This window comes from Haliotis asinina, chromosome 4 (assembly GCF_037392515.1).
Source record: "Haliotis asinina isolate JCU_RB_2024 chromosome 4, JCU_Hal_asi_v2, whole genome shotgun sequence".
Taxonomy (NCBI): Eukaryota; Metazoa; Mollusca; class Gastropoda; order Lepetellida; family Haliotidae; genus Haliotis; species Haliotis asinina.
The window spans coordinates 52,303,642-52,324,108 of record NC_090283.1 but is presented as its reverse complement, the minus strand read 5'-3'; the positions used below and the strand labels follow the sequence as shown (position 1 = coordinate 52,324,108).

Genomic DNA, 20,467 nt, shown 5'->3' with positions numbered 1-20,467 from the left:
ACACTGCTCCTGAATTCCTTTAACGTGTTCGTTGTGCAAACTGCCAATGGTGTTAAAGATACAGAATTAGGAAGTTACCCGACACTGTAACATCACCGCATTGTGAAGCAAACTGTGACATGCATCTACCCAAGCAAGTACTCAATAATCTCCTTAATGACTATTTCTTTGATGAGCCTAAAGTCGAAAGATTTCGGGATGTTTCTGACATTGAAATACAGGATTTTTTTAAAGGAAAACGAAAACGAAAACACTGCTAAAAAGACGAAATATGACCTTACTACCTTGAATTCGTACATGTCTTCCATGCACAATGAACACCGACAAATTCATGACATTCCTCCCACTGAGCTCAACGTAATTTTAACAAAGTTTTTCACGAGTGCCAGAAAAATCATTGGTGAAGAGTGTCAACCAGCTACATTACGTGGTATGCTTGCCAGTTTTGACAGACATTAAAAGCAAGCCAATTATGGTAGGTCCCTAGCGACTGATCCCGTTTTTGGACAAATGAAAACTGTACGTGCAGAACACTGAACACTCAACTTGATTTAAGTAAAGAAGTAAAGGTTTATTTTAATATTTAAAATTGTCAACACATCTGTGCAACTGCCTGTGGTGTAAAGGATTGTTCACTGAATTATTACACTAACCGTTTAGAAACACGCAGGTTATAGGTTCGAATCCAGGTTGCTGACTAAACTTTTTCATATTTGTAACAATTTACATCCTGGCAATCTGATCACATGATCAGAAGCACATGGGCTCAGGCAGTCAGAAGGCCTCCATGTTGCGAGCGAAACACACCGAGTCATGGCAGAACACAGATGTGAGTAACGTCTTCAATTTTTCTTACTTCTATGTCCAAACGAGATACCAGAAAACTTATTAAACGTAATTGCTTATTTGCTTATTTTGAAATTAATGATTTGAATACATGTACATTTCATTAGGTTCAGTTGTATTGTTTACTCAAAAGGTATTTCGTTTCTTTTTTGTAGTTTTTCTGAACCTCTCGTCCACTGTTTTACAGCGGTTGAACGTATGCTACAACGGCGATAAATGAAAATAAACTTTGGTGAGAGTGTTTCAGCCCAATGTGATTCTTGCCACAACATTAGTTCAGAAAAAATCTTCATACAAATGAAGACTACTGGAGGCTCTCAATACTACATAGTTGCGTGTGTTTAAACCGGAAACAGAAAGCAAACTTGGAACATTGTTGACTATATTATGTGCTGAATGTAATATGGCTTCTCAGGATTCTTTATCCAGATACTTGGCTGAGTGTAGTGTTGCAGGAACAGATGACCAGCCTGTTACAGAAACGGATCAACAGCCTGTAACAGAAACGGATCAACAGCCTGTAACAGAAACGGATCAACAGCCTGTAACAGAAGGGAACGATGAAGCAACAGAGACGAGTAGCACATCTGATACAACACAGGGCCAGCAGTTTCCTGATAGTGAACAGCAGCTGGGGTCAGGTGTTGATGCTGAAAATACAAGGTCAGTTCGTACTAGGACACAAACTGAAAAGGGACAAGCCGAACGACTTCGAATGTTAAAGAATAGACAATCAGGTATTCTTGGAGCTATCACAAGGAAGAGAAATGAACTTTATAGGTTAATGTTAAGTAATACTAGTGAAAGTTTACATTTAGTGAAATTTAGCTACGTTGACTTTACTGAATTGTGCCAACAGTATGAAAAAAGTTTCACTTCATATTACGATGAGATTGTTTCACAGCAGACAAGAGATGTTGAGAATAAGAGACATGAAGAAAAGGAAATTTCAATATTGCATTTCCGAAATGAGGTAGAACAATGGATGAAACGGGTGGAGAATCAACTGGACATCACAGATAATGTTTCTCGTAGGAACTCGCAGTCATCTCGGAACTCCATGCGTTCAACTAGATCTGCCTATGCAAAGGAACGAGCAAGGTTAGCAGAACTGTATGCTGAGAAATCTTTACTAGAACAATCTAAGAAAATCCAGGAACTTACACTTGACATTGAAATTGCCAAAATGCGAGCCAGAAAGGGCATATGCTGATGTGGAAGATGTAGCCCCCCTGAGGCACATATACATCCCTGAGTCAATTTCTGATGTTAAACCCAATGTCCCTAGAATTCTAGATGAATTTAATGTAAAGCCCAATGTCCTTGGATTTTCAGATGAATCTGATGTTAAACCACGTGTACATGAGGTGTCAGGTGGCTTTGGCGTTGAGGTTGATATGGCTCGTAATGCTACTATCTCTGATATTCATCATTCCGTACGTGATAATCCAGGTAATGGTAGACCACAAGTCAATATTCTAGGTGAGGATGGTATTAACCAAGCTGATGTTTTGGCTCGTCAGATGAATCATAATGCTAAGGACTTTAAGCCTTCATACTTAGTCACACCTGAGGATGCCACGATGTCTGCTCATACTCCATCTTCATCTATGCAAAGACAGCATGAACTAATTCTTCAAACGCATAGGCAGATGGCCACATCGATGCTTCTGCCACAACCAAAGGTACCAACATTTAAAGGTGATCCTATGGCATTTAGTACGTTCATGATGTCATTTGATGCACGCGTTGTTCCCCATACTACCAATAATACAGATAGGTTGTATTATCTTGATCAACAGCTTGAAGGAGAACCCAAAGATTTGATAGCAGGTTGTCTGTACATGAATTCCGCTGATGGTTATCAAAAGGCCAGAGATCTGTTGATCACAGAATATGGAAATCCTGACACAGTATCAACAGCTTATGTCAACAAAGTTCTTGCATGGCCAGAAATCAGATACGACGACTCACATGGCCTGAAGCAGTTTTCCTACTTCCTCATCAAATGCCTCCATGCAATGAAGAGTATGTCCCACATGAATGTGCTGAATCATGCTCCAAACATGCAAGCTGTTGTTCTGAAGCTGCCTATATATCTGCAGAATAAATGGCGAGATCATGTCACTAAAGCTCGGCTTCAAAGGTATAAGGTTATTGCCTTTGAGGATCTTGTACAGTTCATTGAGTTTGCCTCAAAGTCTGCCAACGAACCGGTTTACAGTAAGGATGCAATGTCTAAAAATGAAGTCCAATTACGAAGGCAAGACAAAGGTTCCACAAGAAACAAACAGATTGTTCATAAACTAAAGTCAAACAGTATTGTGACAAGCAGCAACTACCTGGATCCGTTAGAACGTCACAATAAAGGCAAAAGGCTTGCCTGTTACTTCTGCAAAGAACAACATGATATGGATGACTGCAAACAATTTGCACGAAAGTCATTAATAGATAAGCGAGCTTATCTTAGGGACAATAAAATGTGTTATGGTTGCTATGGTTACAACCATGCTGTTAAAGGTTGTATGAAGAAACGGACCTGTAAACGGTGCGGGAAGTGCCATCCAACAGCTTTACACGATGATGACTTTCATCCTGTACGGACTAGACAAGAGGGATTAACAGACACAGGTAGCGACATGCCAAAGGCAGGTGGACATGGTATTGCTGATTCTGTCAACACATCTTGCAATTATACAAAATCAGACATAGTGGATACAGTGCTGCAACCTATCATCCCTGTTATTGTACAACAGAAAGGTAACGAGAAATCAGTAAAGACATATGCGTTGTTGGACAATGGAAGTACTGGTTGTTTCATCACAGAAGATCTGAAACATGAACTTGGAGCAAAATCTACCAAATCAATGTTAAAGCTTCGAACAATGCATGGCGTTAGTGAGGTAAGAACCTCAGCAGTGGAGGATCTCATCATATCAGATATAACTGAGGAAAATGCAATCTTGTTACCACGGACATTTACTAAGGAAGAGATACCAGTTGGTCACAGTCAGATACCTAATCCTGATGTTTTGTTGACATTTCCTCATCTTAGTGATATGGCAAACAAGCTACCACAGTACCAGCCTGATCTTGATATTGGATTGCTAATTGGAAGCAACTGCCCTCTTGCCATGCAGCCACAGGAAGTCATTCCATCACAAGGTAATGGTCCCTTTGCTGTACGATATAAACACGGATGGACAGTCAGTGGACCACTTCATATTAAATACAACCCTTCTGACAACTCCCTTACCTGCAATCGTGCAATTTTCCAAGAAATACATGCAGTCCAGGAATACCCGACTCGAGATGCCATTCTGAAGATGTTTGAAATGGACTTTAGTGAGCGTGACATTGGAACAGTACCTGGTGAACAAGGTTACTCAAGAGAGGATCAGAAGTTCATTGAGACTGCAAAGACCAACATGAAGCAAGTCGATGGCCATTATGAGCTACCATTGCCCCTTAAAGATCCAAAAGCAACTTTCGCCAATAACAGAGAACAAGCTGAAAGGAGAGCAAAGTGGCAGAAGAAGAAAATGGTTCAGAATGAGCAATATCGTCGGGACTACACAGCATTTATGGAAAATCTTATCTTGAAAGGCTATGCCTATAAGATACCCAACGATAAATTGACAGTAGAGTCAGGAAAGGTGAGGTATCTACCCCATCATGGCATTTACCATCCAAAGAAGCCGACGAAGATACGTGTAGTATTTGACTGTAGTGCCAAGTATGATGGAACATCACTAAATGATATGCTCCTGCAAGGACCAGATCTCACCAATTCATTGATTGGAGTGCTGACCAGATTTAGAACAGAGCGTATAGCATTCATGGCTGATATCGAAGCCATGTTCTACCAAGTAAAGGTTCCGCCTCACCAGCATGATCTCCTGAGGTTTTTGTGGTGGCCTAATGGTGATTTAAGTGCAGACTTACAAGAATACAGCATGACAGTTCATATCTTTGGAGCAGTGTCCTCACCTAGTATTTCTAACTTTGTTTTGAGGGCTGTAGCTGACAGAGCAGAAAAGGTTTATGGACTCCCTGTTGCTGACACTATTCGGAACAATTTCTATGTTGATGATTGCCTCAAATCAGTCAGCACTGAGGAAACTGCAGTAAAATTAGTAGACAAGTTGAGATCTGCATGTGAAGAAGGTGGATTTCAGCTGACCAAGTTCACATCTAATAACAGAGATGTTCTCAATTTGATTCCATCAGAGCATCGCTCAAAACATGTTCAAACTCATGACTTGAATTACGATTTGCTCATCGAAAGAGCGCTTGGAATGCAGTGGCATATCAGTACAGATATGTTCGGGTTCACAGTTGACTTGAAAGAAAAACCGTTTACTCGGAGAGGACTACTTTCAACAATGTCTTCATTATATGACCCTTTAGGTATTGTGGCTCCTGTCATGCTGCCAGCTAAGAAAGTTTTACAAGATCTATGTACAAACAAGCAGCTTGGATGGGATGATGAAATACCAGCAGAACAGAAACTCATCTGGAAGGAATGGCTAGGAGAGCTACAGTGCCTGAACGTATTGAGGATGGAAAGATGTCTGAAACCGGCTGTGTTTGGAAATGTCGTGTCCACACAGCTTCATGTGTTTTCGGATGCAAGTACCATCGGGTATGGATGTGTAGCATATCTGCGCCTTTGTGATGATAAAGACAACATTCATACAGCGTTTCTTATGGGAAAATCCAGACTTGCACCAGTTAAAACAGTCTCCATTCCTCGCTTAGAATTAACAGCTGCCACTGTAGCAGTGCACATTGGTCAACTCCAGCTTGACACCAAACCTGACAGTGTAACTTACTACACTGACTCAACAACTGTTCTACATTATATTAACAGTGAACAGAAAAGGTTCCCAATCTTTGTTGCCAACCGTGTGAAAGTCATCAGAGATTTTTCGGAGCCTGATCAGTGGAAGTACATTGATTCTAAAACAAACCCTGCAGATATTGCATCTCGAGGCGTGACTCCTTCAAAACTGATTGAGTGCCATGACTGGCTCAATGGTCCCACGTTTCTTATGAAACCTGAGTCAGAGTGGTCCTTACAACAGCCAGCTGTTATGATAGATGGTACTTTTGAAGAAGTAGCCGCTCTGACAGAAACACTATCAAAGGATTCCCAGGATACCATGTGTCAACTGATGAATCATTACTCTAGCTGGTATCTGTTGAAGCGAGCAGTAGTGATATATCACAGACTATTTGACATTCTTCAAAGTCGAAGACAGACAAGGCAAGGTAACAGGTCTTCTTGTAGAAGATTCAATCAACCTTTCACAGTACAGGAACTAGATAGAGCAGAGAATGCTATTCTCAAGTTCATTCAGTTGCAGCATTTCGACAAGGAAATAGACTCGAGTAGCAAACGAGGCCGAGTACTCAAGAGTAGCTCAGTGTATAGACTCGACCCCTTCTCAGACAATGGACTACTCAGAGTCGGTGGTCGACTTAGCAGAGCAGATATTCCAGAGGAGATGAAATACCCAGTTTTATTACCATATAGAAGTGCCGTCACGTCACTGATAATCACTGACGTACACCTGAGACTTGGGCATGCAGGACGGAATCACGTCTTATCAGCACTGAGAGAGAAGTATTGGGTCATTAAAGCTAATTCTGCTGTTCGTACCATTTTGTCTCGCTGTGTTACATGTCGAAAAATGAGAGTACCAGCATGTGAACAGAAGATGGCCGACTTGCCGTCCAGTCGAGTCAAACCTACTCCACCATTCACCTACACAGGGGTAGATTTCTTTGGCCCTCACGTTATCAAAGAGGGGCGGAAATATGTCAAACGTTATGGTGCATTGTTTACATGTCTTGTGAGCAGAGGAGTCCACATTGAGACAGCAAATTCTCTTGATACAGACTCGTTTCTTCATGCTTTACGTCGATTCATAGCTCGAAGAGGACCTATCCAAGTAATTTGGTGTGACAATGGTACTAACTTCACCAGTGCCGCTAAAGAACTAAAACAGACAGTAGCAGAAATGAGTCAGGAACGTATTCAGTCTTACCTGCTGAAAAGTAATATTGAATGGAAATTCAATCCTCCATCAGCAAGTCACATGGGTGGCGTATGGGAGCGGCTTATCAGGTCAGTCCGACAAGTACTTTCTCCTCTTCTCAGAGAATTTGGTGAACGTTTGAATGATGAATCATATCGAACACTACTGTGCGAAGTTGAAGCTATTATAAACTCCCGACCCCTCACCACTATATCTGACAGTCCTGATGATCTGAATCCTTTATCACCTAATCATCTGTTGATGATGAAGTCAAATGTGTATATTCCACCCCCAGGACATTTTCAGCGCAACGATGTCTACATGCGACGGAGATGGCGTAGGATCCAGTATCTTGCGAATGTGTTCTGGTCACAGTGGCGGAGAGAATATCTATTGAACTTACAAGTGCGTCAAAAATGGAATGAGTCGAAAGGCAGCATGCAAGTAGGTGATATTGTTCTGATCACGGACCAAAACACACCAAGACTGCAGTGGCCTATGGGTCGAGTGATCGCAACTGAGACAAACGTGGACATGTGAGAAGCGTGGTATTGAGAACACTAAAAGGTGAACTACGGAGACCAGTGCACAAACTTGTGCTGCTTCTATCGTCATGTGAATAAGTGACATGTAGTGAACAATGTTTATCACACATTAGTCTGATACCAGACGTTTTGCTGTGGTATATTGTGTTAATTCTGCACGTTAGAAGTTTTTGTTAAACAGGAATGTTTAAGAGGCCGAGTGTGTACGTGCAGAACACTGAACACTCAACTTGATTTAAGTAAAGAAGTAAAGGTTTATTTTAATATTTAAAATTGTCAACACATCTGTGCAACTGCCTGTGGTGTAAAGGATTGTTCACTGAATTATTACACTAACCATTAAGAAACACGCAGGTTATAGGTTCGAATCCAGGTTGCTGACTAAACTTTTTCATATTTGTAACAATTTACATCCTGGCAATCTGATCACATGATCAGAAGCACATGGGCTCAGGCAGTCAGAAGGCCTCCATGTTGCGAGCGAAACACACCGAGTCATGGCAGAACACAGATGTGAGTAACGTCTTCAATTTTTCTTACTTCTATGTCCAAACGAGATACCAGAAAACTTATTAAACGTAATTGCTTATTTGCTTATTTTGAAATTAATGATTTGAATACATGTACATTTCATTAGGTTCAGTTGTATTGTTTACTCAAAAGGTATTTCGTTTCTTTTTTGTAGTTTTTCTGAACCTCTCGTCCACTGTTTTACAACGGTTGAACGTATGCTACAACGGCGATAAATGAAAATAAACTTTGGTGAGAGTGTTTCAGCCCAATGTGATTCTTGCCACAATAAAAACGGTACTCATGTCAAAACAAAGACAGTTAAAGAGAGATAGTTTGGGTAACTTACCAAATAAATCTGAGGCCTTGACAGATGACGAAGTAAACAAATTGTGGAATTCTGGGCTGTTGTGTGGTGACAATCCCGAATCCATAATAAACACTTTGTGGTTGCAAAACACAGTCTACTTCGGGATGCGGTCTTGTACACTTCACCGCAATTTATGCTGGGGTGACGTTTCACTTAAGACCGACACTGATGGCAGGGAATATGTTGAGATGTCCGAGAGGCAAACGAAGACACGCACTGGGGCCGATTCAAGAAATGCGCGAGTCCTTCCTCCTCGGGCGTGGGCCAATGACGAAAATCTAAGCAGATGTCCGGTTGCCATGTACAAACTGTACAAATCTCTTAGACCATCAGATCACTGCAATTCCGACACACCTTATTATCTTGCCACAGCCGCACAACCGTTTCCTGGTCCTATGGTTTAAGCGACAGCCCATAGGTAAAATAAACTCGGCTCGTTAATGAAAAGGATGACAAGTGGAGCACACATCACTGGCGACAAACGGCTAACTAACCAGTGCTCGCAAACATTTGATTCAGAAGTTGCAGGATAATCTAACATAGCTCCAACGCATATCATGCAAGTGTCTGGACATAAAAATGTACAGAGTGTGAACAATATTATTCACGCCTTTCTGATACACATGACAGGGAAGAGGGAAATCTGTTGTCTTCGACCGGATGTGGAATGTACGACAGCTTTGCATTCTGCGGATAATTCCCCGTTTCCTGATACCACCCACTGTTATCTCAGACCAAGCTGAAGTGCCTAAAATTGTCACGCCTATCTGATGCACAACACAGGAAAGTGGGAAATCTGTTGTCTTCAACCGGAAATCAACCTGCCATGCTTCCATGCTCGCTTCGCGTGTCTTCAGTCGTTCCGTCATCTGAAGTTGTGCAAACTAAATCCACATCCCAATGCATGTCGTACACAAACACAAGCAAAGCCTTGTCTAGTGATGTTGTTCACACTATCTTCGGAGGTCCAATATACGGGTGTACATTCCACATCAATATTGGCAAGCCTTCTATGGCAGTGAGACCGAGCCAGTTACAAGACGTCGCCGTGTTGCTCGCTCTCCTCTCAGTGACTCTTCTGACAACGAGTAACTTTCTAATTAACAATGTTTCCAGTTATACAATTCTATCAGTTACTTAAGTTGATAAATATTAAATTTCAATTCAAAACGTGTTTGTGTTTTGTGTCTTCATGCAAGAGTAGCTAGTCAATATGTCGTGCTCTTTACTTAGTACCATTATACAGGGGGTTTAGGTCCATAGTGACGTATCATTGTATTCTTACGCGACCTTGAGCTTTACGTCAAGCGACAACAGCTGATTTCATTTTACGTGGACTTTGTTGTTTAGAAACAAAGCGTCAGATACAAATGGATAATAAAGAAATTAACACACTCGCGATTGTGTCATATTGTTTTTACATATCATGCAAGTGTCTGGACATGAAACTATACAGAGTGTGAACAATATTAATCACGCCTTTCTGATACACATCACAGGGAAGTGGGAAATCTGTTGTCTTCCACCGGATGTGGAATGTACCACAGCTTTGAATTCTGCGGAAAATTCCCCGTTTCCTGATACCACCCACTATTATCTCAGACCAAGTTAAAGTGCCTAAAATTGTCTTTCAAAATAGGCTTCGTCGTGAATGTCGCCATTTTTCACACTATACAAAATCGCGATTCAGAGCGTTATTTGCTGTATGTTTTGAAATGTGAAGATTACTGGAAGTACTGAATTTCAAAAATAGCATATTAAAGATCACTGATATCAAGTTTTCATGTATCCAGTAATGATAATTCTGAAACGGCGCCGATGAACCCAGAATCGGTTGGGATGTTTTCGAAAATTCACTTACACGAACGCCGAAGTGCGCTTTCCACCATATTGGATAGTGTTTACAAAATCACGTTTCGAGAAGACCGGTATTGAGACGCCTATTACTTCATATTTCATAGTCAGCTGCGACAAATGCATCATTGAATTCCCCAAACATCTTAGAATCAAATTACAAATGGTCTTTGACACCAATTCCAACTGTCTAGATAAAACGAAACGAAATATACTTGGTATGAAAACGAACTCTGTATTTGAAAGACAGCGCTTGTTTGAATTGTAGATCTAAACCCCAACATTTCTGATGTTACACTGCGTAGCATTTTCGGAAACCTTCTAGCATCCAGCCGTCTAATCATTGCTTACAATAGCTCAATACGCTTAGAATATTCAGGGGAAGAATATCGTAGCAAGACAGAGCAAATGAAAAATAGATACAATGCAATCATTTGATAATTCATAAGAAACTGTCAAACGTTTAGTGCGGTGTGACGCCATGACTGACGCAAAACCACGCAGAACGACAACGGTACATGTCGGCATTTCAGGCTTCTCCCGTCCTTTACACTGTAAACGATAAAAACATATAACAATACACAGATTGTCAGAATAATTCTGTTTACTTACGTCTCACATTTCTGAACAAAAGATTCCTGAATAAAGGAAAAAGTCCTCATAACATCCTGTTTACCCTTGTCAGCGAAGTCGCCATTTTGAAAGAAATCGGTCATCGGTAGTGATGTCACACGTCAACATTGTAGGCAATTTCTTTGAGGTGAAGGTCGGTTGAACAAGAGTAAACACAATGCCCATAACATTCCGATTGCACTTTTAGTATTGTGATGTATATTTTGCGTATCGTTCAGATATTTTTTCATGAAACTGATTTCAGTATCAACACATATCCATGATCAACACCATATCATATTTGGATATAAGGTATGCGTTTTTATTCTTTGAAAGCTTTTGATTGTTGAATAATATTTACATGGGAAATTGACTCAGTAGTGTATTATACCGCGTTTAAACCTCTACACAAGTTTTGGAAGATCACACGTAGCCATTACTGCAACATGTGCCTTAGTTAATTTTGATGTACAGTATTCAATACGTTGGGATAAATGTTGCAGTTTCATACGAACATGTTAGTAAACAGCAATTCAATTCCAACTATAAGTAAAACTGATAATCTTAATGAAAATGATTTGTATATTTTAAGAAATGTAGAGGTACACATATTTAAAGGAACTGTCTTGTTCATTGCATTGGTTTGTGTCGTCTTTATAGACAAACAATTATGAATATTGATTGACCAGGTGCGAGTTTGTCAAAAACGCTTTATGATTCATTATCATTTTTTTTTAGATAACAAAGTCAATTCAAATTCGATTAAACCATATATGATGGCAGAATATCTAACTCAAACAATATTTATACGAAAATTATTAAAAATATATAAACCAAGTCATGTCTTAATCTGGACAAACCTTACGTAGATTTTCTAATACTTCTGTACTGAAAAATTGTGAAAAAGCTACCTCTTTGTACCTTTTATTGCATACTAATGAAGTGAAATAATTATATAATCATAAGAAGAAAAGTCTATTTCCTACATGAATATTCAATGAATATTCAGATGTTGTGAAATTTTCATTTACGCTAAACTGATGCCAGACAGGTGCGCGTGTTGCTCACGATAAGATACGTAGTAAAACCGTGTAATTGTTGATTTTTTTACACATTGAGTGGAAATTAGGTTGGATATATAGTAGTCAGCAAACCAGTCATGTCTTTTTCCGTCGTCACAAAATGTACAAAACATGCCATGACGTCAGCTAAATGTCGCATTATTTTCAGTTATTTCATTACATTTGAAAATGTGGCTGTTACTCCGTTAGTAATGATGCAAAATTAATCAAAATACATCTACACAAACAGGAGAATATGGGAATTGTGTAAATTATGTATCGGACAGGGCCATCGAAATCACTATTACCGGCTTTCTCATGTACTACATTGACATTTTTTCTTAAAAATTGTGAAACTACCAAAAGGTATCCCCTCACACTGGGAACTTTGTATTGGAATAAGTTAGTTCACTGTAAACATAACGAAAATATACAATTCTCTCCATGTGATCTGAGTTACATTGACCTAAATGGAAAGCATAGCGGAGTTATGCCCCCTTATCTTTATACGTGTACGACCTCTCTGTCGACGTTTGACGTCGTAGAAGAAAATTGATTTTTGACATTTATTGCAGGTCATTTTTGATTTAGTGAGTGTGACGTTATGCATTAGCACATACATCCATTTCATACGCTAGCTTATGTCGTTCAGATATCAAGCTGTATTTTTTTCGCTCACACTTTCCCTAAAGATGACAAATTAAAAAAATCGTAGCGGAGTGCTTTTACTGGTGCACGATGAAAAAAAGGAGAAATGTACTGTTTTTGAACGCACACAAAAGATTTGGACAACATTTAGCAGTGTCTATTTCTCAAACCCCTGAGGTAGTCGTAGCTATATTTATACCAACGGATAGGAAATAAAATATTCTACATTTCTGTGCAGTTGTATAGCCATACGCAGATCCAAGACCACGCGAGTGCAAATCTCGCACAACGTTCACTTTTCAAACGTTACGAAAATGTGCGCCTGCAAAAAAATACCTCGGCATCCATGGGGTTATCAACCGTAACTTAAGGTTAACCGTAGCTGAGGTTGTTTCGTGCAACGGAAGGCTTACCTTAGTAAAGATCTAAGGTTGAAATCTTAGAGATATGGTTGACCTTAGAGATAAGGTTGTTTTGAACACCGGAACACAGGGGGCTAGGGCAAACTATCACTTTGTCATGGTAATGTGACGTCATGAGCAATGCAATGACGTCACGTCACTGTTCTTCCGTGACGTTGCGTTCTACATGCGGCGATGGCAGGAAGCCAGCCCATGCTTGAAAGCAGATTTGGGATTATTTTCCCAATGAAACGACTTCGGTAATAAATAGGACCCCGTTTTACAAACTTTTCTAGTAGCATCCGTAGCTCTTGTGTTACAGTATAGGAAGTGTAATGGCTACGAGAAAACTTAGATCTTAGGCTTACGAGAGTATTGTGAAACGGGCGCCAGAATATTACATTCGTGCCCGTAACAAGGGATAATCTACAACATACATGTATATATACTGAGTCAAAAAAGAAACTTCATATTCTTTCTTCGGGGCACTATCAAAGAAGAAGAGATAGTAGGATGGTTAAATTGTTATTATTTCACTGCTGAGATCTATGTGATGTACTCGATACACTGACAGTGCCACAATCAGTTCCCTTAGCTAGGCTACATCGCCGTTTCAAAACATGGGTATACAGAATGTTAAGTCACAAGAATAAAAATTCGAAATTTCTCAGTTCAGTATTGTGTCTGGCCGCTCCGCGCATTCACCTCTGCCAAACACCGTCTCCTCATCGACTGCCTGATGCTTGTGAACACGTGGTTGGGGATTCTGCGCCATTGCTCTTGCAAGGCAGCGCCAAGTTCCTGCTAATTCTGAGGTTGGTTCCGTAGACCACGAAGCCTTCTCCCAAGTGCACCCTAAACATGCTCTATTCGATTAAGGTCAGGGGACGTTGACGTTGATTCCAGCGTTTTGAAGGAAATTTCGTGTCAACATGGCGGTATGCGGCCAAGTATTATCATGCTGGAACTGTAGACCTGGGCCATGAGCCGCCATGAAATGAACGAGTTCATGGTGAGCACCTGGTCGCGGTAAGCAGCAGCTGTGAGGTTTCCACGGATGACCAGAAGTCGGGAACGGTTGTTCCCACAGAAAGCACCCCACACCATGCAACTTCCGCCCCCGAATATGTCGACTCCCTGTACACAGCATTGGGCATACCGTTCAATACGTCGTCTCCAGACTCTATGCCTGCTATCCGCGTATCTGAGGGTAAACCTGGATTCATTGCTGAAGACGACTCGATTCCAGTCTCTCTGGGTCCATCGGAGGTGACGCTGGGCCCACAGCAGACGCTGACGTTGATGAAACGGTGTCAATATTGCACCCACGATATGGAAGTTGAGAATGGAGACTGGCAGCCCGCAACCGATTTCGAATGGTCTGTGAGGACAGGCGACCTCTAAACATCTCAGCCCTGGTTCGTGTAGCCGATTTGTATGCAAATCGAGCGAGATATATTAGTACCCGCGAGTGGGAGCCATGACACGCTGTGTCTGTGCGACATCATCACATAAGAGCACATTGTGTAACAATATGTACTAAAGTAAAGAAAGAAACTGCTTGCAAACCTTCTTCACATCATTGCGAGAGGATCACGCATGGCGCTCCTGATGAAAGCATGCACAAATATGAGCGCGCGCGCGTTTGTGTGTGTGCGCGCGCGTGTAAAGTTGGGTAACAATCGATGTACACTCATTATCCTATCTATCCTCTATCCAGGCGTAGTCAGCCTGTTACTACTGACTTCTGAGCCAGTGTCATTCGAACCCTCTCCGTGTATGCATATACACACACACATTAGGATAGATACATACATACATACATACATACATACATACATACATACATACATACATACATACATACATACATACATACATACATACATACATACATACATACATACATACATACATACATACATACATACATACATACATAACCGTGTCAGCTCTGCACGCTGTATTAAAAGGATTATATTTTTCAGTTCCGACGAGTGCCGATTTGGACAGAATTAACCTTGAGGTTGTTACCAGTACTTGTCTTATAATTTTCTAAAAATACCACGCTGTTACATGCATTTATCATTAAGCACAATTATTGTTTCCCATTTCATTCCCTTCATTTATGCTTGGGTTACACTTCCCGGTGGCCACGGCAGCCCGTTTTCCCGAAGCACAGGGCGCCGAGGGATTTGGGCCATTTTGTCCCCTCCAAAGTCAAGTTCTGTTACGTCCTGCTCAGTTTTCTCACGGTCTGTCACGGTATCCGTTATGTACCGTTGGGACAAACGATCTGCCGAGTCCCGGTTGCTCTAATGCGCACCACGGCTGGACCCGCCGTCTATAACAGATGATATGCGTTTCCTCCTTTATCACATTTTGATCAAGGTTTTGACACGTGTTGCGTGTCCTGTCAAAACTTTCTACGGATGAAACGTGGACGCCGGTGAGCTTTGGAGCACGTTAGTGCCCATGGTATAACAATAGGGCCTCCCAAGCAATAGCAGGCATTATCCAACCTCATTTATAAATCTCTGGAGATGATTTCTCTTTATCTTGTAGGTTCCTTAAAACATGATGAAAACCTCGAGTGCATCTTAGATCGAGGGAGTCCTAGGGATTTCTACATGAAAACCCGGGTACTTGGTAATTACCTTTATTACCTTCGGCCTTCGCTATTTTCCCCTCCTCCGCGGGTTTACAGGCGCCAGCAAAACCTCGGAGGCGTGTTTGATCCTACACGTAAGAATTCGCGTTTTGATTGGTTCACGTGACTAATAAAATATCATGTACCCCCGTCATGATCTGCGGGCAGGGAGAAAAAAAGTCGTGTCATCCCGCCACGCCTCGATGACCACGCGAAATAAGAAACGCCAACATCTCCAAGCCGTTAGTAACGTGCGCTGCACTGCGGTCAGTCGATCACCTGGTGTCAACATGGCATCTCACATAGATAAAAGTAAGTCGATTCGATGCGTATTACTATTATTATTATTTTTATTTTTTTATTTGGTAAAAACATTCGGCTAGATAAATGCATTATGATACATGGGGGTTTTATCAGTCCCTCGTAAGGTTGTGCTCCCCTGGCCTCGATGAGATGAACACCATAGATGCGCACATCTGCCTCTCATCCCACTACGACGACACGGGACTGTCGTGGCCGCAGTGTAACCCTAGCATAGGATTAGTTTTCATTCTCTACAACTCCTGGTTTGCTGATGATTAAATTTGGAGCATATGTTAAAGTGAGCATGATGACTGTTTTCCAGACATGATGACCAGTTTTGTTTCCGTTCAGTTGTCAGCGGGTTTCGACTTCCTAATTTTGTGAAACTCGACATTTATTATTTTTACATTAGTTTACATTATTTTTAACGCCCTGATTGGCTAAAGTTTTGAGGATATGGTTAAAGTAACCAACAACTAAATACCAAATATCCCCATACGCAATCATGGGTACCCCCTCGATTTCCCAATGAACAGACAGAAATGTAGTCATGGCCAATGGAGTGAGCTCGCGTCTTTGCGGAAGTGACTCCCTCTGAAAAAATGGAACATCACAGTGCTACCATCCTGATATCGATCAAACCAGACTATGAACGCTGGAATCTGTAAGGGCGCCCGTATGTTATATACGAGTCCACAGACTGTGTTGTCGGACTTGCCTGGGTGCGTTTAGCTGCCAAGCCACGACGCTCTTGCGTTGCTAATGTGCAAATCTTTACGTAGACTTACTGTGTTCATGTCATATTAAACTTGCAGTGTTTATGCGTTCCTCTTTAGCTACGTTCATGCGCTAGTGTGGCAATGCATGGAATATCGATAGTACGAGCACGGAACTCACACACATTCAGTCGTCAAGGCGATGTTCAAACAGCTTACGATATTGTCCTGTGATCGGCACAAGAAAAGAAAAAAGAAAACAATATATCAGTAATGCGGGTATCGAGTATAAATGACCTTCTTGTTATCATCAGTTTTGGATACGTTCACCGTAAGTGGAATTATATGGAGAACAAGAACAAACTATCAACAGTATTTATTAGTTTTGACATTTTTTTCCGCCAAGTGGGTAAGGATGTAAGTCAATGGATGATCGGCACAAGAAAAGAAAAAAGAAAACAATATATCAGTAATGCGGGTATCGAGTATAAATGACCTTCTTGTTATCATCAGTTTTGGATACGTTCACCGTAAGTGGAATTATATGGAGAACAAGAACAAACTATCAACAGTATTTATTAGTTTTGACATTTTTTTCCGCCAAGTGGGTAAGGATGTAAGTCAATGGATATCACAAACTGGCACAAAATACTGTGACCCTACATACATATATTGATACCATGCATATATGTGATACAGTCATACTTCAAATACCAACAAGTAATGAGTACTAATGATACACGTACATACACACACTGATACATTTCATGTCGAGAAAATGTACACGGGCTGTACAGATGAAATGGCGATGGCCTGTCATGTACGGTGGCACTTACTGTCACACTGGCACCCTAGAAATAGTGCACATGCTTTTTTGTCTGTCTAATTCCTCCGCAATCTCTAACACTGGTTTATGTTAATAATTACACAACCAAAATTTCACCCAAAACAACTGTAATTTATTTAAAACATAAGGAATAAGCACGACACCACTGAGGATGTCCTTAAACATCAAATCTACGAAACAAATATATTAACTTCCATCAGTGTCTGACCATGCGAAACGCATAGAAAATTCACCTGTTTCGCGAGATAAATACGGGAGATAAATGCGACAGGAATTCAAGAGTTTCGGGAGATAAGTGCGACAAAGTGTAACGTGTTTAAGGAGATAAATGAGACAGGAATTTCACAAGTTTCGGGACAAAAATGCGATAGATATTTCACAAATGTCGAGACATAAATGTGATATGAATTTCAATAGTTTCGCAAAGTCGCTATACAGAAAGAAAACTACATACAGAGGCCATTGCATATATAAAAAATACACCAACATACATACTTTTATACCTACAAACATACATTAGAGCATACGTAGAAATAATACCTACACACACATACAAATACATCTATGAACACAATAACAATTACACCTACTAAAATGTTACCAAAATACATACATTGATACCTACAAACACGCAGTAGTCCCTAAACAATGAATACACAAATACAAGTATACCTACGTACATACAATGGTACCTACATTCATACAATAACACTTACCTCTATACCCGTAAACTACATACTTACATTAATACCTACATGCTTACAATGGTTCCTACATACAAACAATAGGTACACAAGTACAAACATACATACATACAATAATACCTACATTCATACAATAATACCTAAATACATACAAATAATACCTACACACATACAATAATACATAAGTAAATACAATACTACCTAAGTATGTACAATACCTACCTATATAAAATAATACCTACATACATACAACGATAACGAATTACATACATACATACATACATACATACATACATACAATAATACTTAAATACACACAATAGTACATAAATACAATAAAATCTACATACAATGATACCTACAAGCATATATACAACCGTTCATACATACAATGTCTACACAGAAACAAGTATACCTACCCAAATACATACAATACCTACATGCACACAATAACACACACATACTATGATACCTACATACATACAATAATGCATTCATACATACAATAATACCTACATACATACAATATATACAATGATACCTACATACATACAATAATACCTACATGTATACAATCATACTTTTAAACATAGAATTAGGAGATAAACATCATGTGTTGGCCAATTTCCGGATGTTCTTGAGTATTTGAAGCACAGGAATACATTTGGAACAGACGGCGTCAGCCGGAGGTTTCAAATGAAATATTCCATTGCTTCAAATACTCAATAACACCTGGAAATTGGCCAACACATGATGTTTATCGACATTGTAAACCCAAAAGTAAACCAAACGGTTTTACTGTCACTCGTTTACATCGAGTACTGGTACAGCAGTGAGTCATCATCTGGTCGTTTTAGCTGGTCCCCATGGTAGCATCTGGAGCTGCTCATTTGAGACATTTATGTCACAATATGATCTGAATGCCGTCACCACTGCCGATGACACAACAAAACAATAGTTTGCAATGTTTCTAGGTGTCAATACACAGCGAACAGTCTAGCAGTTTCTCGGAATCAAATACCATTTGATCATGTCTTTCAACCTATCACATTACTTTTGGTTTACAATGGTTGTTACATGCAAGCAATGCCTACACAAATACAAGTATTGCTTTCTATAATACCTACATACATACAATGATTCCTACACACAAACAATGATATACACATAAACACGCATACCGACACAAATACATACAGTGATACCTACCTACATACAATAATACCTAAATACTTACCGTAATCCCTACATGCTTACAATGGTTTCTACATGCAAACAATTGGTACACATGTACAAGCAAACATACATACATACAATAATACCTACATATATATAATGATTCCTACACACAAACAATGATATACACATAAACACGCATACCGACACAAATACATACAATGATACCTACATAAATACAATAATACCTAAATACTTACCGTAATCCCTACATACAAACAATTGGTACACATGTACAAGCAAACATACCTACATACAATGATACCCAAATACAAACAAAAATACCTACATACATACAATAATACCTGCCTACATACTACAAATCTGTTCCAATACTGAGCATATACATGTATATATGCATATTTACGAACACAAAATAATATCTACACACAAACAAACCTAACATGATACCTGCACACATAGAATGATACCTACATGCATGCAAACAATGATACCTAAATAACACATACAATGAGGCATACAATGATACCGTCTGTCTCTCTCAAATGGTATGGGACCTTCCCATACACACATATACAATAATACCTACCCACCTACACACACACACAATAATACCTACCCACCTACACACACACACACACACACACCTACACACACACACACACACCTACACACACACACACACCTACACACACACACACACACACACACACACACACACACACATTCAAGGACACTAACATACATCATGCATACAATAATTATACCTATACAAACAACAGCTATGACAGGCGTCAAATACACACATATTATTAGTGCATTAATAATTGTCAGTAACATACACATTCACATCAGAAGGCATCAGTTCATCACTACAAATATTTGTCTCAACCAAAAACATTTTATCACTACATTCAGTTATTCACCCTGAGGGTTAATAAAAATATACTCTCATTTCAACAAAACTTTGAACTTACTGTGATGCTTTCCTGAGACGATTTATTTGGGATCACACTTTTTCAGCTGATTACTTTTCCTGGTACTTTTGAATCTCAGGGTTGGGTTCAATTTGGGACTTAAACTCACAGTCTCAGAGTAAGACACCAAATCACCAGCCATAAAATCAGGCAAGTCTGAAACCTGGTAATGTTTGCAACAT

General features: G+C 40.0%; 1 pseudogene; it reads left to right on the top strand.

The window, feature by feature from the left end:
* Window positions 1-6,519: 6,519 nt before the first annotated feature.
* Window positions 6,520-7,513, top strand: LOC137282568 (uncharacterized; annotated as a pseudogene).
* Window positions 7,514-20,467: the final 12,954 nt, after the last annotated feature.